General features: G+C 40.2%; 1 pseudogene; it reads right to left on the bottom strand.

Annotated features, from left to right (window-relative positions):
* Nucleotides 1-8,464: 8,464 nt before the first annotated feature.
* On the bottom strand, nucleotides 8,465-9,115 carry LOC116910367 (annotated as a pseudogene).
* Nucleotides 9,116-20,787: the final 11,672 nt, after the last annotated feature.

The following is a 20,787-nucleotide window of genomic DNA, read 5'->3' as shown; positions in this document are numbered from 1 at the left end:
AAAAATATAATATGTATCATTTATATCTATATCTTATCTGTAGTAGAAATTGATTCATCAATCCAAAACTAGTTACTGTATTTCGTAACTATGCAGACCTTTACTCCTTTAGAGTATGGGAATATATCCGGAACAACGTTGCTTTACTGCTTATGCACTATTTGTGTGTGTGTGTGTGTGTGTGTGTGTGTGTGTGTGTGTGTGTGTGTGTGAGTGTGTGAGTGTGTGTGTGAGTGTGTGTGTGAGTGTTAGTGTGTGTGAGTATATGTGTGAGTGTGAGAGTGTGTGTGTGTGTATCAGACAGAGAGAGAGAGAGAGAGAGAGAGAGAGAGAGAGAGAGAGAGAGAGAGAGATCTAGAAAACACACATAGATACACATCTAGAAGCTATGTACCAAGGTATGTATGCAACTTATCCTGCCTCGACAAATTATTTGTGCATTTCTATGTCATCAAGCTTTTAAGTACTATTGTCACCACACACATAAAGTTCCATTAAGTACGAATACTGCACTGTCCTATAATTGTTGTCTTTGCGTTTATGTCTTTATGGGTTTGCAAATGAGGTTATTTTCATTTGTTTGTAAGAGGTATTTTAGGACAGCATCTTCAACCATATATATATTTTTTAATTTTAGGTTTACATCCTTATGACACATTCCTACAATGGTTACTAAATCAAAAAAATTTTACCCTAACCCCATAATGCCAAATTGTTTTCCAAAGGCTATATACAAACTTACACCTCTTCAGTAATATAGGAATTGGCCACATAAATGTGTGAGTAAAGTTTGCCTAATTGAAATTTATACTTAAACTTCAAGGCATAAAAAATGCCACATCACTACAGCCATATACACATCTAGAAAACAAAGCAAAGTGTGTGTGTGTGTGTGTGTGTGTGTGTGTGTATGTGTGTGTGTGTATATATATAGATAGATAGATAGATAGATAATTATTTTTTCTAAATTACTTGTAATCACACACACCACTGTGCACAGGTAAGAGGTAAGGGGGGTCAGGTGAACGCTGGTAATGTATAGAGGTTGCCATGGCAACAGATGTGCGGGTCCTTGTCGCCTATGGATGGCGTCATCACTGGATTTGGCGGCTATAGGTTCCTATGCCAGCAATTTGCAGTGAGAAAGTTGGTAAAATGCCTGCTCTTAGGAGAACCCCACTACGTGTTGAAGAGTACAGGAGGACTGACACTCTGACATTGCGTCTTTACTTTTGAAAATACCTTCTCTTTGTTTTTCAAACATGAAAATAATAGGTCCTGAAAGGGCCGAAATGGTTTGAGTACAACATAATTTTCCTGTTTGTTTGTTTTTTGTTTTGTTTTATTTGCTTGCTGATTGGTTGGTTGTTTTGTTTTGGGTTTGTTGTTGTTTTGTTGTTTTATTTTTCTATTAAAGTTTTCAACTACCTTTTTTGTCTCCAGACATCCTGGGAGCAGCGGCAACACCAATCTTTCTAATTGTTTTGGAGCGTTATGAATAGTTTCATTTTTACATTTCTTCATTAAACACATTTAAAATTTCCTGGAAAAATCTTGATATTTGCCACATAATACTGAGCAATGGGAGTATGGATTTAATGGTAAAATAGGATTGGCAGTCATTATTGCTTTTATCTTTTAAGTTATCGTGTGACTGATAACTATTGCTATTGTCATTTTTATTGCACCTGGCAAAAGTGAAGGAGCATTGGCTGAGGCAGGACTGGTGGGCAAGAGATGATGTGAGAGGCGGAAACACCCCACCTTTATTTGAAAAGCCACAGTTCTTTTCATAGCCTCCTATTGGCTGCCCTCTTACCTCTAGCGTGGATTTCCAGCATCCTTCTGTGTAGCAGAGCTACTGGGAGGGCTTCAGCCTGAGCCTTTGAGTCTGAGTGCTGCTCAAGAAACCAGTAAGCCCGATGGCCCTATGCCACACGGTAACACATATCAGGAATACCGCACTGGTTTTAGGGAACCCGCATTTGCTCCCCAACTCTCTTTGCCCCTTGATGATATTCTTCCAGGGGCTTCAAAAGTACACACGATTTTCTGTAACTCAAATTATCTTCCTTCCCCACTAGATTTTTTTCCCCAACAGTAGAATCCAGAATGCCCTTGCCCAACAAGTAGGAATGATGTTTATTGCAGGCTGCATTAATAATAAAATTTCAGAGTCTGGCAGTGAGAAGGGAGAGAAAAAAGTCAACTGACTCTCTTCATCAAGCACATGTCTTCTCGAAAGGCTTTCCTTCAGGAACTAACATTTAGGATTCACACAGATGCACGAAGAATCACATCCTTCCCCGGTTCTACTCCAATTCCATATCTATTGAAAATTACCTAAGGCCCTTGTCTTCTTAGCCTCAGTGAATAGCCTAGGACTTTAGCTACCTTCTCAAACATCCATGTACACATGTGTGTGTGTGCGTGTGTGCGTGTGTGTGTGTGTGTGTATGTGTGTGTGTGTGTCTGTGTATTTGTATTTATGTTTATGTGTTTTTGTGTTTATGTGCACTTGGTATGTTTATATGTCTATACACATACACATAAAGCCTTAGTGTGACAAGACAGGGTTTCTAATGGTGTTTCATGCCCCCAGTATGGTCAAGGTGAGTATCTAGGAAACCCCTTGTCCCAGGTCTAAAAGACTCTGGTTGGATCCATATACTTCTTTTCCTAAAGGAGACGTTTCCTTCTGTCTGTTCTTCATGACGGCAATGGAGAAGAGGAAAGCTCTAGGTCTTCATAATTCTAGGGTAATGTGGACACTTAATAATTTTTAATGCGTAAAACTGCTGTGTCTTAAAGAGACATTGCGTGTCAAATAATCTAGAAAGAGTACCATCATTTCGACAATTTTGGATACTGTGAGAGTCACCTTTGTTCCAAGAGGGTGGGCTTCAGGGAGTGGGGGGAACACCTGTAAAATGGAGACTGGGCCAGCTAATGCCAAACACTAACAGGCTTCTGCCCTTCTATTTGATCCCCTGATGCGTTTGCAGCGGACGAAGCCCCACATGGACTGACTGATGAGTGGGAACTCATTGAACGCTAGGAGATATTAAAATACGCATTGTGATTGTTTCATTTACACTTCTGCATAATTTCATGCTACTGTCTATTTTTGAAAAACACAACATAATCAATTCAGTGTCAAAGATGCAACTTAAATTTAGTTTTCTTTCTAGACTTTACTTTATGGCTTAAAACAATCACGAATGATTCCTAATAATAATGACCACACGGCCTGAGGTTTCGTTGGGTTTTCTTTTCTTTTTTCTTTTCTTCTTTGTTAACCCCAAACCCTGTTATTGAAATGGAAAGTTAAACTGACGTTTTTGCAAGGTTTTTTTCTTCCCCCCTTTTTATAGTCTAAAGGTTAATGAGCTGTGGGGTGGTTTAGTGCTGTACGTGCTAAGGTAGCACCCAATATGTTAAGTTGGGCGTGATTCAAACCTTCCAAAAAAAAAAAAAAAGCCGTCTCAGACGTTACACATGGGGGAGGGAGGACAGAGGGAGAGCTCCACGCCACTGTGGTTGTGTTATTGCTCAAAAAAGGTGGTCTTACCCAGGAGGCACTGCTGTCTGGGACATTATATACAAGCCATTCTCCGAGAGAACATAAATTTCTCACATTCCATTTTGAAAGGTGCTGGGTTATAGGTTATTGACCAGTTTAGGGATTTATAGCTGTTGTCAGTAATTATTAAAGAAAAATGGCTTGACAATTTTATTATTGTGGAGGCCTGCTGGAAAGGCTAAACAGATTTGCTTAAGAATGAACTCGAATATTAGCTATAGCAGATATGCAGACATACCCACATGTGTCCTGGGAAGTTGTGCATATGTCCCGTAGAAGTAAGTTTGCTTTCATTTCCACAGGGGGAGTCTCACACTATTTAAATCCTATGCTTATTTCTTGAGTAAGTATATGCTACACCTTCTTTGGAAAGAATGCATAGATCATTAGGAATAATTCAAATATTGACAAGTCATTTTCTTCTAAACAATTAGAAAATTTGGCAGGGGTTGGGGGGGTGATTGCAGATGGCTGGAGGAAGAGAGAGGAAAGGAACGATCCTGAGCTCTGGGTACCAATTACTAGGAGATGAACAAAATGAGATGATGTATTAAAAATAACCACGTGTGGCCACCTGAAGGCAATCAGAAGTCTCCTTAGGTGACTCCTAAGCTTCAGAATATCCAAAGAGCATAGGGAATACAAAATCACTGGAAATCACAGGAAGACAGAAGTCGAGTTGAGGAGTAGTTACTATAGATCCTCTAAAGCTAGAACAGAATCATTAAAGGGTGGCAACAAATGAGCGGTGAGCAGAGAGAGGCCATGGCGGTGACGATATACCCTTTGTGGGCATCATCTGAGGTGTGTATGACACTCTACTGAAGGAGAATGGTTTCAAGCATGTGTGTGGTTATTGAATTCTAAACAGAGAATGAACGGGTCAAGGTCTACCTGTATCCCCAAACTACTGAATAAGGGAGTGTGGCTATTTACTCCTAAGTGTGCTTACAAGAACACAGAACCCAACTGTGTGAATAGAACATGTATAGCTACCAGCAGCATGACAAAGCCAAGACAATGGTGTGCCTAAGCCACAGCAGGGAGGGAACAAATGCCCAGGTTCTCATTTCTCTCATCCTTCCAAGCCTTGCCATCCCTGCTACTGAATTAACCCAAGCAGAAAATGTGTATTGATTTAATACAGCGTGGTTCTTTCAACACAGCCTAAAAAGACCATATTTCTAGGCTGGCGAGATGGTTCATCAGGTATAAGTGCTTGCCTACAAGTCTGAAGACTTTAATTCCATCTCCAGAACCCACATGGTAGAAAGAGATAATTTCACAAAGTTGTCCTCAGACTTCCACGGATGCCTTGGTCTGTGCATGTCCCCACACAATAAATAATAATTTATAGCAAATGTGCAGCTTGGTCTTCATGTGGGTCCTATAACAAGTGGAGTCTATTCCTTGCCATTAGATCTCCTTCCCTGTATCTGGATGGCCTGGTTGTGCCTCAGTGGGAGCGGATGTGCTTAGTTTGGCTGGGACAGGATATTCTAGGGTGAGGCGGTAACTAAAGTGGACTCCCCTTCTCTGAGGAGAAAGGGGAGAAGGTAATCAGGGGACAGATTAGTAAGGGTGGGACTGGGAGGAGAGTATAGAGAGGGCTGTGATCAGGCTGTAAATTGAATAAAATTAGTAAATTACTGAAAAATAAATATATGAAAATAAAATCAAAGGAACACAGCTTACTTGTGATGTAAAAATAATAACACAGTATATACCCATATACTGCCTAACCTACAGAAAGCATGAAAGCAGTGTCTTTACTCGCTATAATTTCAATGAAAATTTCCCAAAACCTATCCCCTATTTTTATTACTTTTAAAATGCTTTAGCAATAAAATAAGTGAATCTTACACATCAGGTGAAATGATTAACCAATTCCCATAGTTAGGACACTCTCCTAAGTCCTTGACACCCCACTGGCATGTATGCACGCTATTAAAACTGTTTCTGAGTGGGTGGAAGAGAAGGAGGCAAGGGCAGCTGCTCCCACCTGCTGACCGCTCCCACCTGCTGACCGCTCACACCTCCCACCTGCTGACCGCTCACACCTGCTGACCGCTCACACCTGCTGACCGCTCACACCTGCTGAAGTCATGGCTTTTTTTTTTTTTATCTCAAATGGTGAATTGATAAAATGTCCTTCTCTTGTTCTACAAAAGCTCTGTTGATCTGAGTGATGCAGTGGGAATTTCTTGTCTGGAGTAAACTAGAAAACCAGTCACTGGGAGTAGAAGACCACTCACGGATGGACTTTCAGCATGTAGTAGTGAACACATGGCTCGGAATCTGAACTACAGGTCTAACGCCCAGTTCTGACACATTCTACTAGACTTTTACTAGCTGCTGTCCATGTCTCATTAAGACATATGCTCAACTACCTTGAGGATTTCAAGGCATTGCATGAGGCTAGGGACTTTGTAAACCATGAAATAAAATGTGAAATGGAAGATTCCTTGGAGAGATACTCGTAATTAGAAATCATACACTAGTGATGTCATAGGATGGGGAAGCCCATGAAGTTCTGTCAAGTGTAAGTTATGCATAGGCAAGCCTTCGTGTGAAGATGTATTTCCTAGGGAAGATGATCCCTACGTCCTTGATTTGTATTCTTATAACATGTATTATTGCCAGTAAACTCATGACACCACAGGACCAACACAGTGATCCACATACAGATACCTCAAGCAAAATCAGGTTCCTCCTACTACAACAAGGCCACAAATTTGTGCATATACACTTAAAACAAACTCAAGTATTCATTATAACCACATTCAAAGTAAATTTCCAAACATGGTCCTCTAGATTTAAACATTTCATATTGGTAGACAAGAAACATGAAGTACAGACATTTTTTCCTGATGTTTGTAATTGTATTGATCTTCCCAAGATACATTAATTTTAATATCCTCATACATATTGATAAAGTGTATCAGAGCTGAACACTCACGTATAAGCTATAAACAGTTACATAGCCAATACAGTGCACTTTTTAGGAAACTAGTGTTTGTCATCATCAAATTTGCATCTCTTCTCTATATATTTTGGGATGTGGGACTGGGATGTGGCCATCTGCATCAGTACTTTGTTCTCTCTTGACCCTGACTAAATACAGGTAAATTGGGTACAAAGAAAGGGGTCATGTTTCTTCATAGGAACTTCCTCTTAGCCTTCTGCGTTTCCTGTAATAGCACCTCCTCCTCCCTGGAAGCAGTACTTCATTCCAACAGCAGGTAAACAAAGCTCGAGGCTTTGCATCATTTTGGGGTTGTCCTCAATATGATAGTGCTGCATGTTTGTAAATAGATATAGATATAGATATAGATATAGATATAGATATAGATATAGATATAGATATAGATATATAGATAGATAGGCTGGAACCTCAAAACTAAAGAAGTTAAAAAAGATTACACCCATATCCAGGTATACTAGGACACATATATGATCTTGGATTCTAGAGGGATGGGAAGTGGGGAGACCTTTAGTTTGAGGTCACCTTGGGCTACACATTTTATCAAATTTATGCTTCAAATTTGCTACCAATGCGCTTCACGTTCTGAACCATAATGCTGCTGATGGTGCGATTGTATTTTTTTTTTTATTATGTTTGTCTGGGTGATGTTCACCTTGAGTGTGTAGTGCCTCTGGAACCCAGAAAAGGGTATCAGATCAGCAAGAGGAAGTCTAGACAGTTGTGAGCTGCCATGTGTGAACTGAGATCCAAAACTGCCTACTCTGCAGGAGTAGTTACCACTCTTACTCAGCTGATCTATCTCTCCATTCTTCAGTTTATGAGCATTTTGACACCATTTATATTTCCCTAGTTCTCATTAGGAATAGATATATGGATAGATGGATGGATGGATGGATGGGTAGATGATAGATAGATTGATAGATAGATAGATAGGTAGATAGATAGATAGATAGATAGATAGATGAATAGATAGATATTTTCAAAATTTACAAAATTTAAAGAAATAAAAACCAGGCTAGAGATAAGAAAGTGTTTTGCCATTACAGGGTGAAAGCCACGGACTACAAAGTATAGGTAAACGTGGCAGGTAGAAGAAGAAACATCTAGGTACATTCAGTTAAACATGACTAAGTGTATTAATAAAAACCTCAGGAAACAAGATCTATATTCAAATATTCAACTTGTTATCTAATTGCTAGAACATAAAAGAAGAAGGGAATGTGGACGCTGGTCCGTGGGCAGGGGATGAGAGGGTATGGTGTACAGAATCATTGTGGGGCAGAGTGTAGGGAGTAGTACAGAGCTCCCATGATAAGACAAAGACAAAGTCATGGAAAACCAGGGAAAATTAGTTTTCTAAATTGTTTCCTCCTTATGTCAATGCTCCTTCTCTTTCTCTAGGATATTCTTCTTCATTCTTTTTGAAACCTGTATATAATGGTTTTTCAATCAATTTTATCCCTTCAATTCTCCCCAACTCCCCCTCCCCCTTATTTTTCCTCCCCTTTAGGTGCACTGTGGGATATTTTTGTGTAACAGTTTTAAAATTATTTTTTAATTACACCATTTCTCTCTTCCCTTTCCTTTCTCCAAACCATCCCTTATAACCCTTCCCACTCTGCTTCAAATTCAGAGCCTATTTTTTTAATCAATTGTTATTGCCTGCATATACCAAAATATACTGTATGAAAATATTAGTAAGAATAGTCTTTCAAATAGTGCTAATGACACATCATTGTTGATGCTTTTATTAGAACAAAGTATTTTCACAGACAGGTGTTGTATTATGTTACATGTTTCTATCTAAATTGTCAATGTTTCTACATGGCTAATCTAGTAAATCGCATGAAGTTTTTTTGTTTGTTTTTGTTTTTGTTTTAAATCACAAAGTGTGTTTAATTAACTGATGAGAAAAAGCTGGTCCAAGAATGGCAGGCAGATTCTGTGGAGTGAGAATTAGAAGGAGGGGATCAGTAGTCATCTGGCATCCAACGATCTTCTATCTGTGGTTAGAAATGTACGAGATAGTAATGCTGGGATCTTCCAGATTCTTCTTTTGAGCTCAGGGTCAACTGTGGCCACAATGTAGCACTTGTGCAAGTTACTCTCTGTACCAGGCGTCATCTGCATAGGTTCCTTTGTGTGTACATGGTAATTGATCAAATCATGGATCCTTGGCGATTCTTAGTGCCACTCGATATGTCTGTCCCAATTTCTCAATTTCAGCCTTTACACAATCAATTACACAAGGGATACACTTCGCACACAGACAGTTCATCATGGACTGCACTAAGTCCAGTTTGGCTTTTAATGGAAAAGTGGATGGAGTTGTCATCCACAAGGATGCGGTCAGGTGGACCCAGCTGTGTATTATTCTGGGAGAACATGAAGGAAGGATGCTTGGGACTTCTCTCCTTCTGCACACGCGAGTCTTCCTTTTCTCTCTTTTTTGTTTTCAACCTAACCTTTCCTTTAAGTCGCTCATCTCTGAGACTAAGCATTCGCTTCATAGAAGCATATTTCCTCGTTTTCTTTTGCTTCCCCATGTTCACGCCACACTCCCTTTTCTTCCAGAATCATTCACAATGGAACAGTATGAAGGGCTTTTTATTGTTAAACAAGTTTTGCATTTCTGGTCTACAAATGTAAGTGTCCATATCACATTAAAATTTTATACTATACCAAGTTCACATTATATTAGCAAAGACTGTATATTCCAATACAAAAATAATTGAATATATAAGTTATTACATATTATTACAATATATTAAGTGGGATAATTGAATATATAAGTGCAATTCAGCAAAGTCATTTCTGTTTGTTTTTTTTCCTGCTGAATATGCTTAGTGATGTCTGTATGTGCATGAGTATAAGACAATCGATCTTGGGCACATGGGCAGTTTCTCATGTCCTGAATCCTTGAAAACATGCATATATTTCCTTGAAACCATATACACAGCAGATATAGTCAATCATAGCCACCATCCATATGATGTCATATGTAAGCATATATAAAATAGGCTATATACGCATATGTAGCACTGATGAAGACTATCTAAATTTTTATTTAAAACTTTATTATAAGAACATTGCCAATAAAAGGTATATGTATAAATGATGGTGATTACTGATGAAATTTATAAAAACAAAGAAAACACAAGAACTCCCTCTGTGAAACCAGAAATCAGAAAAAAATACATATAGAAAATATGAAACCTCCATGTTACTCAAGCTAATGTCAAAATGTACCTCTAAAAGAAGTCTACATGATTATACTTTTCTTACAGAAACCATCATGAATTTTTTATTACTTATGGTAATTGATGATATCAATGATTACTCGAACCTTTTCATTGTTTCTTCTTAAAATTTGTGAAAGTGTATGGAGGGGTAGTCTCTATGTCCTTACTAGTTTCAGGTGAAGACAAAGATATGTTTATAGAAATTTGATAAGTCACAAACGACACAAGAACTCCTAGAGCATTGCCAATCATATCACATTGCTTTTCAATATTCTCAGGAGGACAGTTTCAAAGCATCAAGACCCCAGAACATGAGCAGTTTCTTTAATGTGTAAAAGCCAGAAATAGCCCTGGAAACACCAGAGCCCCGTTCTTGCTAGAGACTCAGTTCCCAGAAGTATCTAAGCCAAAATATCTTTGGTTCTGCAATGGCCAGAGGCTAGGGATGGCAGAAGGTGAGTCTGGATTTCTTTTCCTTCTCTCTTTTCTCCTAAAGGAGTGTCATTTCCCTAGAGACCACACTAAAGCCATCACTGAATCTTCCAGGCACCTGGACACCTGAGCTGAGGAGTGTCCAACTCTTCTTTCTTCTGTACTCTTCTATCCAGTAAAGTTTTACTAAACCCATGACAATGACCTTTAATGGTGTCCCATGCCCAGGGACCCGTCCTGCACAGGAGTTCAGTCTTCCTCTTTGCTCATAAGCTGCCAATAATAAATTGCTTCTTTCAAACACCCTGCAACCATAAAAATTATTGTTTTGGGTTTTGCTAGACAAGAGCCTGATAGGAGCTGCCTTGAGAGAATGTTGCTAGCCTGCAAGGTTCTAGAACCCTAGCTCCCTGACCTAAGACCACTAAAGTGTCAAAGGGACCTTGTCATTCTCAAAGACACCACAAACATTTCCCAAATTAATTCAGTTATCATAGGCAGCTCTTGAAAGAAGAAAAGACTGCAGATAAAACTTTGACAATAGAGGATTAATGTCTTCTTAAATATTCTATGGTTCAGTGATGTCATGGGATAGAAGATGCACGTAAAACTCATCTTTGTGTTACTCTCTAGATATAGGCTCCTTTCTCTCTCTCTCTCTCTCTCTCTCTCTCTCTCTCTCTCTCTCTCATGAAGTGAAGATAAATGCTTTAGGCTATTTTATTAGAATTGACTCTTTAAATGATTTTGAAAAGGTAAGTCAATTATTTTTCTTTTTTTTCTTTTACACCTTCAGTGTTGTTACCTACACACACACACACACACACACACACACACACACACACAGAGAGAGAGAGAGAGAGAGAGAGAGAGAGAGAGAGAGAGAACGAATTAATTGTGAGGAAACAACAGAGGAAGCCACATGTTTGTGGAGTCTCCTGACCATGTGGCCACTGCTGTGAGCCCTTTGTCTCAATGGCTTCCTGAACATGAGTGGGAAGCTGCCCTCATAATACTGCTTGAGCCTTCCCTCTCTGCAGCCCTCTTTCAGCTTGGTCATTGAGGGAATTGCCAGATGGGAAGAAACCTTTCAAGTCCATTGCTCCCTTCCTATGCCTTCAACACCTTCTGGGGGCCAGAGGGGTTTTCACAGATTCTAAAATTACTGTAATGATCCAGCAAGCCCTTTGAATTGCGTCAGGAAGGGAACAGTATTCTCTTCTGAATTCTCCCAGGAGTTTGCCCTGCTTTCTCTGGAACGCAGGAAAATGCCAGCATGTAACGGGCAGTGAGGAAATAAAATAGCCATTGTAGAGGTAAACGGTATATTTTAATCATCTGAGTTTAATCATCTGATAAAGCAGGAATGGACACGCAGGTGATCAACCAACAGGTTGGCATCCGGAGGTGGAGGGTGAGGTGAAAAAGAAAACCCCACCAACCCAGATGCCTTCAAAACACAACCATACACATGTGTACGTGATCAAAATTAATACCTAGCTAAACAGCTCTCAACACGGACACTAGCTGATTGGAGCAGTCAATATTAGCTACGTGTAACTATTGTAAACATTAACCAGAAAAATGAAATAAATCACTTGGCACTTTCTCATTTCTTCCTTAACAGAGCTAGGGAGGGATTGAATCCTGGTTCTAGTGAGTACATTCTAACTCAGCAGCTAAAAGTCTTCCAGCTAAATCACGCTGCCTACGAAGACTGGTCATCTCCGTCTTCCCTCTGTCCTCAGCGCTTCTGCTCATTTTCTTTTCTATTCTAGGTCCACCAACATGCTGTGTTTGGCAGAATGGGACACATTCTTGCCTCTTATATCTCTGGATTCAGTCTTTACAAAGGACCAGGAGACCAGGAGACACACACACACACACACACACACACACACACACACACACAGAGAGAGAGAGAGAGAGAGAGAGAGAGAGAGAGAGAGAGAAGGATCCTAATGGTTTATTCTCCTTGGTCCCTATTCTTCATCTTTACCTATCCAAGGCTTTATCATAGCTTTATTACTGTACATCAAGATCACGTACGGCATTGCCTCCTCCATAGTCTCCTGACCTGCCCTTGTCCGTTTAGGCTGAGGGATTATAATTATTTCTCCTAATCATACTCTATGAAAGTTCTAGAGGGCTTTTGCTATTTTCATTTATTTATAAATACAATATATACAATAAGTATAATTTATTATATTGAGGCTTTATGGTAAAGCCTTAATCCTGGGTAAACATTTCCTTGCTATATTCTGTCGATGTAACCCTTCCTTGTATCTCATGTACTTCATTCTGGCAATGATTTTAGTTAAGGACTTGTCATGATTTGCATCACATACGCTCGTTTACAGCCATGTGTTGAAGGCTCACCTCCTAATGAAATGTTAAAATGTCAGCCTTTGAGAGAGGGGATGAAATCAGGAAAGCTTCAGCCCACTTAAAGGATTTACCCACTGATGGCTTCAGAATTTAGAGGAATGATTGGGAACTGGCAGACAGCAAGTATATTTAGGTAGACAAAGGACGCTGAGGGTATAATTTGGAAGTATACATCCTGTTCCGTGTCACTTTCTTTTGATTTGTTGGGTACTAAAGGTGAGAGCCTCATGTATGCTATACTCCCACCTCCATGATGTTCTGCCTTACCTGAGGTCAAACGTAACAGAGCCAGCGGCTCATTGCTGTTAACTCTTTGAACGCATGAGCTAAAATAGATTCTACCTTCATTGAAGGAGAATGATATCATCACTTCCCCTACGCCATTTCTTCCCTCAGACTCTCCCTGTCTCCTTGAACCCTTCTCAACTTCCTCCCATATTTGATTGTTATTTTTACATGCATATATACATGAATGTTTATGCACATATACAACATGTCCCTGGAATTATTTCCTCAAACTAAGGGCCATTTCCTAGTCATTTATTGAGGATGGCATCATTAGTGGGTTCATCCACTGACACAATACCCTATCCCTACCATAGATACAATCACTTCAGAATAGTGTCAGTAGCTGAGGAACAGGACATTATTTATTTTTGAGGTGATTCAGGGGACCGTTCATATCCCAAATTTGATCACTGCAAAAGTAATTAAATATACCAATGATGTTGGTGAGACATTGCCATAATATGAGTTGAGGAAACTCCTAGTTCTTATTGCCAAGTTTTTCAGACTAATGATTGGATGACAGTATACAATGGGCAAAAGTGAAGTAAGAAGTTTATCACTGGAAATTTTTTTAACTCAAACGACATTTAAATAAAGTCATTAATAGAAAAGAAGATTGCCAAGGAACGTACTTTGGAACAAGTAATGACATTAAGCTTGGCTTCGAGGAATTCATTAAAATTCAGATTCCTTTGTTTTTTTTTTTTTTTCTAGAATAGCCAAGCAAATCAGACATCTTTCTTTATGAGGAAATATTAGAAATCTAATGGTCCTTTTAGTCCATTCGACAGTATTAGATACTAAGGTGAACAATTCAGATCCTTTAATTAAGATAATCAAAATAGAGTCTTTCCATAGAGGGGTAAGGTAGTCACAAAGTCCTATCCCTCGGTGAGGAATTATTGGTAGTTGACAGAAGCCAGATTCAATTTCTTTGAATCGTGTGTCCTCTGCTAAGGAGAACATTCTCAGATAGATTCTCACACACTGAAGAGTATGTAGCAAGCTCTAACTGGGCTGGGTAATATTTTAATGACATAGATTTGCCTATGCATAAGATACAGGAGTGGGTCTGGTCAGGAGGGGTAAAAATGATCAAAATACAATGTATAAAATTCTCAAAGCAATAACAAAATATGCATTGTCTTTTCTACAGAAACACGGGCTGCTAATAGCTCTCAGCTAAATTCTCTGAAATGGTGTAACTGCCCTAGGAGTGCAGGCTTCCACTGTCTAGGTATGCCTATGGACGCCAGGCTTCCAAAACACCAAAAGGTAATACAGAACAGAATTAGGTATCTAGAATAGAAAAGGTATCAGCAGTCTTCCCCCGAGGTGAATTCTATGAACTGTAATACCAACCTGCCAATCAAGAAGTGCCAACTGGGGAAATACTGGTGTGACTATTATAGGATAACGGTTCTATTATAATTTGTTTTGAGGCAGAGTTAACAATAGAGAGTCCATGGCTGGTACTGTAAACCTAGTAAATGATTCATGGCTTAGAAGGTCTTATGTCCCAAGGACAAAATTACTAGTGTGAAAATATGTATATTCCCTACCTACCTATACATAAACGCTACTCCTAACCTTCATTAGAGAAGCTTTTCTTTATAAGAAAAGAACACAAAAGTCTGGCTGCTTAAGTTATTGAGAATAAGGGATAGTTGGGTGTTTAGATGTACACAGGAACTTTTTACCACCTCCTCCTAGAATCAGAGGCTTAAGAATCATCATTAAGGAGGGGACAGGTTGAATATAACGAGAGGACTGTGAAATGCTGTCTTCTAAGTATGACACAGCCCAGCTACTCTTGATCTCACAGCAGCTGTGATTCTTACAATTGACCTAATAAGAATGGCTCTATTAACAGGTAATTATGATCAGGGGGGATTCAAAGGGTCTCACAGGACCTATTTCTTCCTGTCTAACTATTTGTTACTGATGGACTCGGGGTGAAGAGCAGTCAAGTTCTTCAACTGTGTAGCCCCTAAAGAGGTCACTAGACTTTAGTCAACAATCCTAAACCCATGGTCTCACAGATGATCCTGGTTAAATCAGCGGGCCTCAAAAGTAAGCCAACACCTGGTTCTTGTATGCGAGAGGAACCCTAGAGAACTTGTTTCTGTTCCTGGACCATTACAATACTACATGAAAATAGGGAATGAACAGGCAGGCGTGCAGGCTATCAGGTATACACACAGAAAAACAAGTAAATGTAACTGTAGTTTTTTTCAAGGCCCTCTTTTAATGATGGTTCTTAAATGCATTAACCTCCCTCTAGCCCCCACCCACGAGAGATAATGGAATGGAAAGGATATGGGGGAAGCGAACCTGTTTTAGAAATGGTTCTTTGGAGCAAATCCCATCTGCGTTGACAGAAAATCAGCAGTTCAGTTCACAGGTCAGCAGCAGCAGCGGCAAGATCCACTCACAAACACTTCATGGAAATACATCAACCATGCAGTTCAGTAGTGTCGGGAGTGCTAGGTAATAGCACAATCTGGCAGGGACAACCAGACCTCGGCTGAATCACTGTGAGTCAGCTGGAGACTCGAGGGCCAACAGGAACGCGGGGAGAAGTTCTCAGCTGTACCTTTCTCAGCAAAATGAAGATGGGAGACCAAGATGGGAGCTCCATGAGCAAGTCTCAAACTCCAAGGCCAAGCTCCTCTCACAGTCTGTTGGGTCCTATTTATTCTCCTTCCAAATAGCATGTGTCCTGTTGCAGTTTCCTCTCCAACCCGAATCGGCCCGGTACAAAGAAAACGCAACTCAATTAATATGAAAACAATCTAGCGTCTAGATTGGGCAGATCCACCCTACACTGTCCTATTCCTAGCTCCCAAATCCCTCATCCCTTGCACCTTTTATTTGCCAGGTCTCCAGCTTCTCCTTCTCCCACGACAACTCTCTCCTCGCTTCTTTCCTTTCTCCTCCCCTAACTCCTCCCCCTCCTGACTCCTCCCCCTCCTGACTCCTCCCCTCTCCTGACTCCTCCCCTCTCGCTCCCGACTCCTCCCTCTGCCCAAATCTCTCGCTCTAGCCTTTATTTTACAAATTCAGAGAGAACTCCAAGGCTACACAACAGTGTCCTCCACGGGTCTTGGCTCAGCATGTGTTTTGCTGCAGCACCATCTCAGCAAAACTCCATGCGAGTCTGTCTCAGCTGACATCACTCTGCCAATCAGCCCAAGTCCACAGAAGTGTCAAGAAGCAGTAGTACACCACAAGACGTTTTTTTTTGGGGGGGTGGGTGGGTTTCTCCCTATGGCTCCCAACAAAGGGAGCTCATCTATGCACCGTAAGGAGGATTAATAGACGCATGTCACTAGCAAAGAGTCCTTCATCACAAGGCCTTTCACGTGTTTGCTATAACAGAGCACTGCTTTAGGAAAACGTCCTTCACTCGTGTCTGCTTCAGAAAAACACTCCTTCACAGGTTCACCCCAGCAAAACCCCATCTAACACAACCGACTTTCCAAAGAAAGAGGAATTGGACAGCATGGGACAAAAGCGATCCAATTAGCCAACTGGTTTTCTCACTTGGCTTGCTCGCCAATTCTGCATAGTGGTGGACGTTATAAGAAAGGCCCAGGCTAGAAACATCCATTACGTAATAAGACTCTCCACACAGAGAGAGAGGTATTTCTTGTTGCTCGGGCTACCAGGTCCATAATCAATACCATGCCTGCATATCAATGTCACACACAATCACATTGGTCGAGTAGCTGCTCAACGCCATCCTCCTGAAGTCTTCTCTGCCACACCCTCTAAGACCTACCTTTCCCTGCAGAATTTTTTTTTAATCTTGCATGTAAAACTTAGGGAAAATTGCATAAAAGGAAGCAAAAATATTACACAAGCCAGAAGATCGAAAAGTTTGTTATGGAACTGTGTCTCCTAATAATTTCAGAAGCTGCACCCATAAATCCTCACCACCATGACTGCCTCTAGACATGAGCAAGGGTGACAGTACTAGACATGAAGAGCTAGATGGTGAAAAGGCCAGAACGCCTCAACTCTATAAGATATCTCCAGGTAGCTGAGTAATTCTGAGAGCTGGGAACAGAAATAGTCTTTCCAGGTAAGAATAAATCAACTGACTACCTCATATAAAGACATCAGTAATGAAAATATTAGCACAAGTAACAGTATACAGACTGAGAAATTATATTTAGGAATATATATGTAAATATAATGTGTGTATATGTATATGATGTATTGTATACGGTGTATATGTATATGATGTATATTACATATATGTGAATGGATATGATATATGTATATGAACATGAATATCATGTATATGTACATGAATGTGATGTACATGAGTATTTGTATGTGTAATATGTATATATATGTGTGTATATATGTATGTATATGTATAAGATATATATGAATGTATATGCATATGTGTATATGTGTATATATGTATATATATGCATTAACAATAATTAAGGAAAATGGGGCATGAATTTGAAAGAAAGCCAGGAGAGATTATGGAAGGGTTTGGGAAAGAAACAGCAAAGGGAAAATTATGTGATTTATTATAATCTCAAAAATTAATAGAAAAATTTGACCACTTCATACTTGTTTTGCTAACCAAATCAATAGTTGATCATTCCCTATTGCTTTTTCTTATTTTATTCCATAAACAAATGATTTAATATTGTCTTAAGGTCGGTAGTATGAAGTGGGCAGCTTAGCTGAGAAATGAATCCAATTGGTGTCATGAACTTCATCTGTTGGAATAAGACAGGTTGATTGTAATTTGCAGCTCAAATTGGTTAATGAGAGTGAGCGAACTCCTTGGACATATGTGTAAAACCCTTCCCATACATGCCTAATTATGGTAGAAAGATTATTCCGGGTGGGGAGGGGGCAAAAATTACCTTCATCATGGGGTATGCAAAAAAACAAACAGAAGTGGATTAAGATAATTGCTTACTCAATACCATTCACCCCGAAGCCTCCAAGAGTGCAGAATTAATCATCTTATTGTAAGATTCATTTAAAAAGTCATGGGAGGGGTGAGAACACAACACAGCTGGCAATAATTTCCTTCCATTAAAAATAAAATAAATAGGCCATGGAAAACACTATTTTCACATTACTTTACTCCATGCCTTGTCCTTAAAAACAAGTGTTTTGTTCATTCGTGTACAGCAAGGCACATTATTTCCAGGTAACAGGGGTTTATGAATCACAAGAGTCATAGCTATGACCCCTTTTAGGGAAGCTCCTTTATCTCAAAAGAACCCATAATCCTGGTGAATGGGCAGAAGACGTGTGAAAAGCTTGATTATTCTTGACATGACAAAGATTGTATTTTAATACACTTTTCTGTAGTTTTGAGAACCTAAACTGTTTTTAGTTGTTATTTCTAGAGAGAATCCCTTGTGTACTATATTGGAAGAATCACCCATCCCGCTCCCCCAAAAGAAAGGCAGATAGCCTATTAGCAGAGGCAGAAACAAGCGGGTGGGAGTTCCAGTAGGGAGACAGTAACTCTGCGATAAGAGACAGGCTCAGGGAGAGATTCATCCAGAACTCTGAGGAGACAGACCCATGAAACTGAGAAGAGGAAACAAGCCATGTGGCACGCATAGAGTAGAATAAATGGCTTAATTGAGTTGTGAACTAGAAGATGAACATGCCCAAGCTTATGGCCTAGGCTTATTCATAAAGAATAAATCTTGGAGTCATTATTTCGAGAACTGCAGCGCGGGTGGAAAAGCCCTCGGTTACGGTTTGTGAATTGAGAGTTTAAAATTCACATTCGCAACTTACTGTCTGAATATAGTGAAATCACTAAAAGTGAAGTATTGTTCTCTGGGGCAAGGAGCAGAGGGAATTCAGCAATGTGAGAGAGCTACTGGTTAGAAGACTTCGGTATTTAAATAATCATTTCTAAACAGTCAGTATTGCTGGCTTCCAGAGAGCAAGAGACCATGGAATCAGTTTTGTGGAATGTCTGCTAAGATTGCCAAAGATCTGTCATGGTTACAAGCGTGTTTGTTATAATTCAACTTTGTGTGTGTGTATATGTGTGTTTGTGTGTGTGTGTGTGTGTGTGTGTGTGTGTGTGTCTGTGTCTGTGTGTGTGTGTGTGTGTGTCTGTGTCTGTGTGTGTGTGTGTGTGTGTCTGTGTCTGTGTCTCTTTGTGTGGTCTGTATATGTGTCTCTGTGTGTGTGTCTGTGTGTGTGTGTCTGTGTGTGTGTGTCTGTGTGTGTGTGTGTCTGTGTGTGTGTGTCTGTGTGTGTGTTTCTGTCTGTGTCTGTACTCATGTGAAGGTGGGAGGCCAGAGGTCATCCTGAAATGCCATTCCTCAAAAGTCGTTGCCCTATTGGATGAAACAGAATGTTTTTCAGGTTGGAATCTGAGTGTTTTCAAAAATCCTTTACTCTTTGTCACTGTATGCACACACATGCAATGGCTCCTACATTTTAAGATTATTGGGTAGTGACTGACACTAGACTGGAGTGACCAGTGGACTCTGGATTTAAAGAACATGGAGGGATACAGCTCAATGGCAGGGGATTTGCCTAGCAAGTACAAGACCCTGGGGTCAATTTCTGCTACAACAAAAATCTAAATGTCTAAGTAGAGAATTACGAGGGTGTGAACAGACACTGATGAATTACAGACCATACCCTGTGAGCGTATGCTCTCCTGAGTTCTGTCATCTACTGATTCTAAGGGTGCTATGCTCATTTTCCAAACTCCTGACTACTTAGTGCACACACACGCAGCACATATGTAGGCACCAGATCCTGGACCAGAAGCCTTTTCCCTTTTGCTCTTGGTTTCATCTCTTTAACAGAAATCCCTCCTGAGGAGCCTGTCACAATTCATTTCATTCTCAGCGTGCGCTGCCCACCCCAGCACACTACAACTTAGAATGTAGAGAAGGACCATTTATTTTCTCTTTCTCATACACCCCTAGTCCTTGCAAGGAAGAACTCATTCAGTATCAAAGAACCAGTGCTAAACCGATGGCCCAGTGGCTGAGAACACTGTCTGCTCTTGCTAGAGGATCTGAGTTTGATTCCTGGCACCTACACGATGGTTCATAACCACCTTAAGCAATTCTAGAGGCTTCAGTGCCCTCTTCTGGCCATTTGGGGCAATGCACACACACGTGATCCAAACGCATACAAATCATACACATATGCACATGCAGGCAAAAAACAACAACAACAACAAAACAAAACAAAACAAAAAAACCTCATATACTCATCTTTTTCTTTTTCAAAAAAACAACTTCTACAAGCAAATAACATTGTTCTGTTTTGCCATATTCCTGGTGGGTTTGGCAAGCTAATTTGAATTATGAGGCAAGAGTTTTCAGCTCTAATTAGAATCAACTGAAAAACTTGAGAAGGATATTTTCCAGGGACCCCTCTATACTCACAGCTTCAGCCCCCAGTGTAGCTGAGAAACTGAATTGTTCTATCTTCTCCTGGAGGAAACTTGTTCTACCTTTTCTTGGATGCTCATACATAGCTTTGTATGTATCTGTGGCTTCCCTTTGTATTCTCAGGCCAAAATGGTTGCTGAAGTTCCAGTATTTGGCCAAACCGAACCACCAGGTTCTAGAGTTACAGGTGTTGAACATGTCCAGACCCTATCCTTTAAGGTCTTCCTTTGGGGGCTGCCAAGATTGCTCTGTGGTTGTTCTTGCTTGTTCGTGCTTGTTTCTCTTGTAGAGGTCCTAGGTTCAATTCCCAGCACTCACGTGGTGGCTGCCTAGTATCCCCTAACTACAGTTCCATGAATCTCAGTCACTCTTCTGACCTTAGCAGGCATCGGGCAGGTGCAGGACGCACAGACACACAACAGGCAAAACTGTGACGCACGTACA

The sequence above is a fragment of the Rattus rattus genome, chromosome 9, assembly GCF_011064425.1.
Source record: "Rattus rattus isolate New Zealand chromosome 9, Rrattus_CSIRO_v1, whole genome shotgun sequence".
NCBI classification, from domain to species: Eukaryota; Metazoa; Chordata; class Mammalia; order Rodentia; family Muridae; genus Rattus; species Rattus rattus.
Note: the sequence above shows the minus strand (reverse complement) of the source record. Positions and strands in the feature narration are given on the sequence as shown.